Here is an 8,080-nt window from a genome sequence, read left to right on the forward strand (position 1 = left end):
TTCCGGTGGCAGTCAGCGCACGCTGCTCTTTGAACGCCGCTGTCGAGTTATCGATCCCGATTTCAGAAACGGCGCGAGGGTGTTTTCACAAAGCGGCCCGTGTGCCTGCTTGTCATTAGTCATTCCTGTAAATTAGTTATTAACTAGGTGGAAATGCCGAAGCGTGCGACCCACAGAAGGAAGCCACCAGAGGACCAGAGGAGGCACAGATCGCCCGGGACGATACTTTTATCCTGGAACTACCCGGCAGCTGCCACGCTGCGCGCATTCGTTTCCATCAGCTTTGCTCGCCATGCTGTGTTAGTTAAGGAACCGGCTCTGAAGAAGGAGCCCGTTAACTTGATTTTACCCGAAAAAACCTCTGAGGGTTTCCGCAGATTACGCCTTCGAAGTCTTTGACAGTGTCTCCGAAGACCGAACTGTTTTCTTCATAGGTGCTGTGATGTTAGAGACCCTCAGTCACTCGCGCTCGGCAGCCATTGGTCCTGGTCAGGGTCACAGCGGTCTGGAGCCCATCTCAGAATTAGCATATACCCTGGACAGGATGCCAGCCCATTGTAGGGTAGCTACACACAGACATTACAGAGAACCTATAGTGCTCAATGCACCTTAAGAGCATGACTGCAGAGTGTGAGGGGAAACCAGAGCAAACGCACACAGACATGTCTGCACAGCCCAAACGCTGAAAGCCGGCAACACTACCGTACCACCATGTTAACGAGCAAATATCTCATCCACCCACAGTCCTTGAGACAAGACACTCGAGGCGACGGGCGTTGCAGGACTTCCCAAACTGCCTTCTGACATGTATTGAAGTGAGAAAACATTTTCCAGTAGATAGAGAACCATTCATTTCATAGTACGATTACATGGGGGGGGGGGGGGGGCTTTGTTCCTTAATTGAGCTCCATCCATACCCTGCTATATGAATAGGTAAATCATAGTGAAGTTGATCTAACACTGTAAAACTCCTTCAACAGAGAAGTTAACTTTTTTTTTTCTATTTTAAAAAAAATATATATATATTTCTTTAGCTGACACTTTTCTCCAAAGCGACTTAAACAGTTTCGTTCAGCTACTTACAATGACTTAGCCATCTATACAGCAGAGTAATTCTGACCATCAATTCTAGGTACAAACCTCAATCGCGGATTCTACAGAATCCTAGGAGTGCCAAGTCACAGCCGTAACCACTTCCACCACCTGGTGCTCCCAATGACAAGCAGAAAGGGGCAGCATGGGAAGAGGTGCGAGAGCAGGGGGCAGCGGTACTGCATCGGAACGGCGTATTCGAGCAATTAACGAAGACGGACCAGCAGGCCGGTGGAGCCGACCGACTCCGGCAGCCCGCCGAGAGGGAAGCATCTCGCCGAAGGAGCCGGGTGCGGTTCAGGAGTGAACCGTCATTGATCACGAGCGCGCATGTTGGAGCACCCTTATTTTCCCTTATCCTTCCAGACATCAAAGTGACAGTGCGGCATATTAAACTGCATAAAAAGGATGAGCATTTCTGCCTTCCTGGAACTGATGACTCCATAAAAATAATAATGTCAGGAAAGTCCGGGAACAAGTGGCGAGATTAATGACAACTACGAAAACCATCGCCAGCAAAATATCACAGGCAGGGGAAGGACCCGGCACAGCTGATGGATATTCATACTTTGTACCGCTATATTTCGATCCGCGTTCAATTGCGCCATAAAGGATAAAGATTGCGCCCTCTGCCGTCACCTGTAGCTGCAGGCTGATTTATACAAGGAGACTTTCAAGTCATTTTGACTATATGTTGGGAATTTTGTGACATCCTGCTGTGCAGTGGGACACAAGTGACTCCTGCAGGAGCTCAGAAGTTAGTTAAGGATTACTAATGAAATGATACAGGAAAAAAAAATAGTAATAAAATAACGGCAGAGTTCCACTTTGAGGGTTTTAGATGCGACGCATTTTTGAGTCCTGCACCCAAATCAAACCAGACCATTTTATATCGCTATACATTCTAACACAATCCATAACAATGTCTCCCAACTTCAGAAGTGCTCCATAAGAAAAATCTCAAAATATTAATTTCCAACACGCGGAAAATGGGTGTGTAGAATGTGGGCGTGAATTATTGACGTATTCAGTCAGTAATTCGGTCTGATGACAACAGATCAGATATTGTGTCTTACTGGAACAGCAGATGTCAAAGCACTGATGCATGTCCAAAAATCTTTTAATTAGGTGACCTAAAATAAGGGTAATTTTTTTTATTGCAACACACACTCCAGTCCCTGTAAGGCCTACAAACTGACAGCGCAGATGGCGCCTTTTATTTTGCATCCCACAACCACAAAAAGTGGACAATAAGACAGCTCTCCAGCTTTCAGCGTTGTTTCCATCCTCCTACCACACAAAAAAAGTTGGGAAATAAACCATGAAAGCGGGAGATGTTTGTAACCTGTAATCTTACACACAACAGCTTGCAGGGACATTCTTTCCAGCCCTCTGAAGAGGACGCCAACGTCCACAGATGTGTCGAATTCAAGGAAAGCACACCGTAGGACAACTAAACCCAGCGAAGAGCTCCTGTAAACAGAAATAGCCGCGCTGCAGCTCAGAGCGAAATAGCGTGTCTCCTCGGAGCTGGAAACTAGAATTCTGGGCATCTTTTAATCATTTCTGCTTTTCAGATGGAGTAAGCATATTCTTCATGGCCCAGTGACTATATGGATTAGCACGCCCCTGTGAACAAACTACCAAAGATGACGTGAAATGAGCACATCGATGTAGCCTTAGTCCCCTTCGTACCCCCGTGGAGCATGTGGCCGCTCTCCCGGCGAGCAAACGCAGTCATAGTACTCATTCATATTTGAGCATTACGTAACCCACCCGACTCTGCTTGCTTGTGTTAAAATTAATAATTAATTTTATGGCAAACTGAACACAAACAATACTTTGTGGATCTCATTAAAGAAAATGTAATCATACGGAACACAACGTACCAATAGTACTACGGTACTATACATGGTATGCAACTCCCAAAGAGGCTGGTGCACGTCAGACATAAACAGAACAAGTAGAGTCTTGCAAATGAAAATATGACTTTCGCGCATGATGACAGTACAATGCAGACGCCTTTATGCTTGTCTCAACTACCGTCTCAAAACCCGATCAGGAGTCAAAATTCAGGCAACACAAAATTGCACTCGTCCCTCATATAACAGGGGCCCAGAGAACAAAGACGTTATAACAGCTTATGAAAATACACGCGTACACTTTTCTCCCCATACTACAGGGTTATTACTCTGTACAGCATTTCTGCTCGTTACACCAGAACTCCTTCACTGATGCCAACCTATTTCCTAGATAAACCTACTGTATCAATTCCTAATTTACCTTGCAAAAAACCCTCCAATTAACGTAAATAAAGCCAATCTTGCAATAAAATGAATATTCTCCAGTTTCAAACATGTGAAACGTTATACAAGAGGAGCATAAACAGCAGTATCTATGTGCTTTGCAGAGTGAAAGATGCAGTGATCTTGTGAACTTCATTTCTATGATAAACATCCAAGAGCCAAATCGAAATGCCTCCTAAACAGGCTATGATATATATATATACTGATATACAAGGGCAAAAGGCTGCAGTGGGGGGGGGGGGACACAACATAAAAAGTTTGAAATTCCAATTTTTCCACCACGATACCTTTTTTGTGGTCGCCCTTAAGAAGTAATGGTAATTTGGTCACCTCACAAGAGGAATTTGCTTATATGAAGGACTGCTGTCTTAACAGAAGAGAACATGTACTAAGGTATGGTCGCATGACTCAGGTAAGGGCAGCAGAGTGTTGACCAAACCGGTAGCGGCGACCCCTCTTCTTGCCCGGATGGATGTATCAGGGCTAATTGGACTGCGGGCCAAGATCACATAGAGCTCGCTGGACCGTGCACATGCTGGGGTTCAGAGAGAAGGTCAAGGGTCACCCGTGACAGCATTAACTAGGGTGCAAAAGTAACAGTGTCACATGACTCACATCAACCAGCAATATTCAGAGTGCACAGTACCACACCTCACAGTACAAGTTCACTGGAGCCCAACTTGGGGCCCCAAGGCCTGTCTCTGAAAAATTTACTACTAAATAAATTTATACTAGTATATAAATAAAAGAGCTCATAAACAAATCTCTAGTGCATGTAAAAAATTAACCAGCCAGGACACAATGCATTAAATAATGATTGTTGGTTCAGCATAAGTATTTGACAACACAACATGACATGACCAATAATAAACAAGGTAACTAACGGGCAGACCGGCGTGTGTCGCAGACTGAGACTGAGCTGCGAAAACCGCCAGAAGCCGGCAACAAAAACGACACCAGCAGGCTGCGGCAAACGATTGTAGCAACTACGCAACACAGAAACCCGAAACTGCAGTGTAAAAATCGTGGAAAAACGTAACTGACCCTGTTGTGCACACAGGAGCCTTCGCTTCTGTCGACTTTTGTGTTGTTGTCAGTTGTCAATTTTTTCTCTCAGAATGAGATTTCAGTTCAACTTCTAGTAGTACCACGTTCACATTGCCCCCCTCTTACTTTCGAACTTCGTACATTTCTATATAATGTTCATCATGTAACAATTCCGCACACCGACTCGCTATTATTTCCTTCTTTTTTCTTCTTCTTCTTTCCTTGCCCTCCCTTCTCCACAATCGCCTCAGAAACGCGTCGAGCGAAACCTTCGCTTTGCCCAATTACTCACTCGTTACTATTACGGCCTCCACGTGACAGGGGGCGTGTCCCAGCGCCGCGCGCGCGCCATAGGGACGTTTCCGTCTTTCGAGCGATACGTCGTACGTCACATTTCCCTCGTTAGACGCGAGCTCGCGCGCAGCGAGAGCGTGGGGGCTGAATGTTGTGCGGACGCGTGCGCTGTTTTTACGAGATACTTATTATTTTATAACACTTTAAATTCGCACCAGTCTGTATATAAAGGGAAAACATCGATAAATCCTTCACATTTCCTACTTCGGACAGGAACTTGGCGCGATATGAACGTTTTACATCAATAAATACCTTTACACTCACTGTTACTGAATTTAAATGTAAAACTTGAGGCGGAAGAAGAAGTAGACATGCTGCTGAGTGAATTCAAGCAAATGCACATATTTTAAAATGTCACAAAAAATGTCACGAATTGATATTTGGCGCAAGTTTGACGAATATTATTTTATTCTGTAAATAATGACATTTTGAAAATATATTTTCCTGTATTTAACACTCAAGTTCATGCACTGTGCGTCCAGTTACTTTCCCTCGTACGTTAAAATAATGGTACCGCATTTCGCCGAAATGTTCTAATTTGGGAAGCACCCAGAAATATTACTGGACTTCATATTGATGCTCAGCGAAGCACTCCATTGCAAGGTCACCGCAAAGGGCGCGATATCAAATCGGATTTGACTGATTGAGTGACCTTTCAGGGAATGTGTTCTTATTGTACGCCGTCAGCAAAACGTCAGCAAAAATCCAGAGGGCCTTCGGTCCTCCTCCATTTTTATTGTATTATTCCTCTCGCTGTCCAGATATTTTAAATATTCGCTTTCTTGCTGCGTGTGGCCCGTGGGAATGGCGTGTAAAGAATAGTAAGGGAGAGCAGGAATGAACAATATAAACCATAAGCAAGGAGCCTCCGAGAGCTCCGCTTTGTTTTCGGGCTTTGTCTGCGCAAGTCTTGAAACGTGGTTTCGGATGGATTTCTTCCTCCACCTCAAGATGAGGCCCCCTTGGAGCTACGCGATGTAGTCGAAGACTCGGCCCTTTTGAAGAGAACCGTATCCGACTTGAACTTCTCCCTTGACCTATTCCCGTAATACGTTGACTCAACACCATTTCCGTGTCACGCGTCATAACGGATCTGTGTTGCTCGGACGTGGAGGAGTCACCGGGTATGTTTGTAGTTCACCGCTAAACGTCCGTGCTCATTTTTAAGATGCACGCTGTCATGGTGAACATTCTACCTTCCCGTAAGACATAGCGTGCATGCCATTCTTATAATTACATACAATTTTATTACATCCACATGACTTGGTGCAGAGTATATATTTGTCTTTCAGCTGCTTCAGCAAAGAGAAGTACTTCAGTTTTTCTTTTTTGTCTTCAGAACCGATTGAAGAGCACAAAAACGCAATAATTGAGAAATTACGGTATTGAATGACATCGGCAATCGTACTAACGAAGCGCTCAACTCAAAACCGCACTTGCTGTGAGAATGACTGGAAATCCCGGAAGCATTTCAGAATTAGGCTTTTTGAGATGTCACTGTCAATTTGGTCACCGTTTTAAACCGGTGTCACCGTTGATGTGACCTGGTAGCATCGAAGGAACATTATAAATTTGATGAAACCAAAACGTGTATGAAGTTAGCCGAAAAGCCAGGCCATAATGCTGATAATCAGTAGATATGGCACCCATGGAATTAATACTGGGCCTATGTATGACATCTGAAAGCTATTAAGAAAGTGCTACTTAGAAATTCTGAAATTAATGCTCATTCTGCTAAAACAGCTTAAATTTTTTTTGCAGTATTTACAAATACAAAAGAGCAATAAGTCTAACTTCACAGAAGGACTTTTACCAGTCATAAAGTGTTAAATCTTTTCCTCATGGTCGCTTGTGGGTCAATATACAGTAACTACTGAACCATTATTTTATTAAAAGGACTTGACCAAACTCATACAGCGTTGAGAAGTCTTTTTTTAAATGAAAGATTACTTTCCAGTTCTACTTTCATTCAGCATAGGACTGCAACCAACAAGCTTGTAAAACTGTGAAATAGGCTAAGACAGGCAGGGTCCATTAAGGGAGTTCAAGAATGGTCATCTGTTATTATTTTTCGTGAATAACAGTTGTGCTGGTTCAAGTACACATAATGAAATAATTTTGTACATGGCAATAGATTAAGAGGATTTTCTGAATCGCATTGTGGATTCGATGTCGTTCCAGATCAGCGCTGTCATTCTTTGAGGAGAGTGCAAACGGGTGACGCACGGCACTGAGCCTCTGTCGGTGACATATGCCTCAGCGTGGGATGAGCTGCACAGGGAAGCAGGAGTTCGGTTGATTGTATAACATCAGCACTGCCCTGTTTCAATCACCTTAACAGTATTCTTTGAAAAAAATTCTGCACACTTTTTTCTACTTTGAATTTGATTTGCTGTACACACACACACACACACACACACACACACACACACACACAGTCAAATGAAAAATTTAATGGAAATTTAATGGGGGAGGTCTGAAAAATGCAAGCTTGCTTTGAAAACAAGCAAAAGTTAGAAACAAAAATATTATTCATCTATTAATATCCATGACAATTTTATGTGAAAAGTCCATTTTCAGTTAAATAAATACAATAAGTCCAATATTTTCTCTGAATTTCTTGATGCACATTATTTCAGGAGGAGCATTTAGCTTTCATCAAGCATCCAAAGTCTATACAAAGTTACAACCTCTGGTTTTGGCATTACCTTGGTCACTTTGACAGGAAAACAGAAATCGTTATCAACTAGAAGTGCTGAGTAACTGGTTGTGTTTACTTCATTCTTAGCTTTGTGCCATTTGGGAGTTCATGTTTCTGTCCATATTGCAGAAGCTTGTTGTAAGCAGAAGTATTTTGTTTGGCCATAAGGAAACCCGAGGTGTGACACGGAGGTGACCTCTGACCTGGCCTTCTTGTTTATGGGTTATGTTTGACAACAGCAGCACCTGCGTCAGGACAGTGTGTTCTGTGACTGGTCAGGTGAATACCTTACGTACATTCACATTCACCCCTTACCTTCAGGTCACTCGGTCAGGAGAACTTTGGGGGGGGCACAAGCAATCAGTGCAATTATGTTCCTGCCATGGATGTGCGTGTCAGGGCAAACCCTGAGCCGCAGCGCACGTCGATATGCACATCGGGAGCCTGATGGGGGAGTGTGTGTCACATAGTAGAGCTCCTCGGTGCCTAATGTCTAAATCCTCTGATTTACCTGGTTTCTGGGGTTAAAGCAATGACACATGAACATTCAAACTACACCGCTGACCTGCATCACAATAAA

General features: G+C 43.7%; 1 long non-coding RNA gene across 1 annotated transcript in view; it reads right to left on the reverse strand.

Moving 5' to 3' along the window:
• LOC108921664 (uncharacterized) overlaps positions 1–4,768 on the reverse strand; it is a 130,051-nt gene extending 125,283 nt beyond the window's left edge. Inside the window, exon 1 of the long non-coding RNA XR_001965076.1 lies at positions 4,443–4,768. This is a non-coding gene — a long non-coding RNA (uncharacterized LOC108921664). The remainder of the gene's footprint in view (positions 1–4,442) is intronic.
• Positions 4,769–8,080: the final 3,312 nt, after the last annotated feature.

This window comes from Scleropages formosus, chromosome 25, assembly GCF_900964775.1.
Source record: "Scleropages formosus chromosome 25, fSclFor1.1, whole genome shotgun sequence".
In the NCBI taxonomy this organism is placed as follows: Eukaryota; Metazoa; Chordata; class Actinopteri; order Osteoglossiformes; family Osteoglossidae; genus Scleropages; species Scleropages formosus.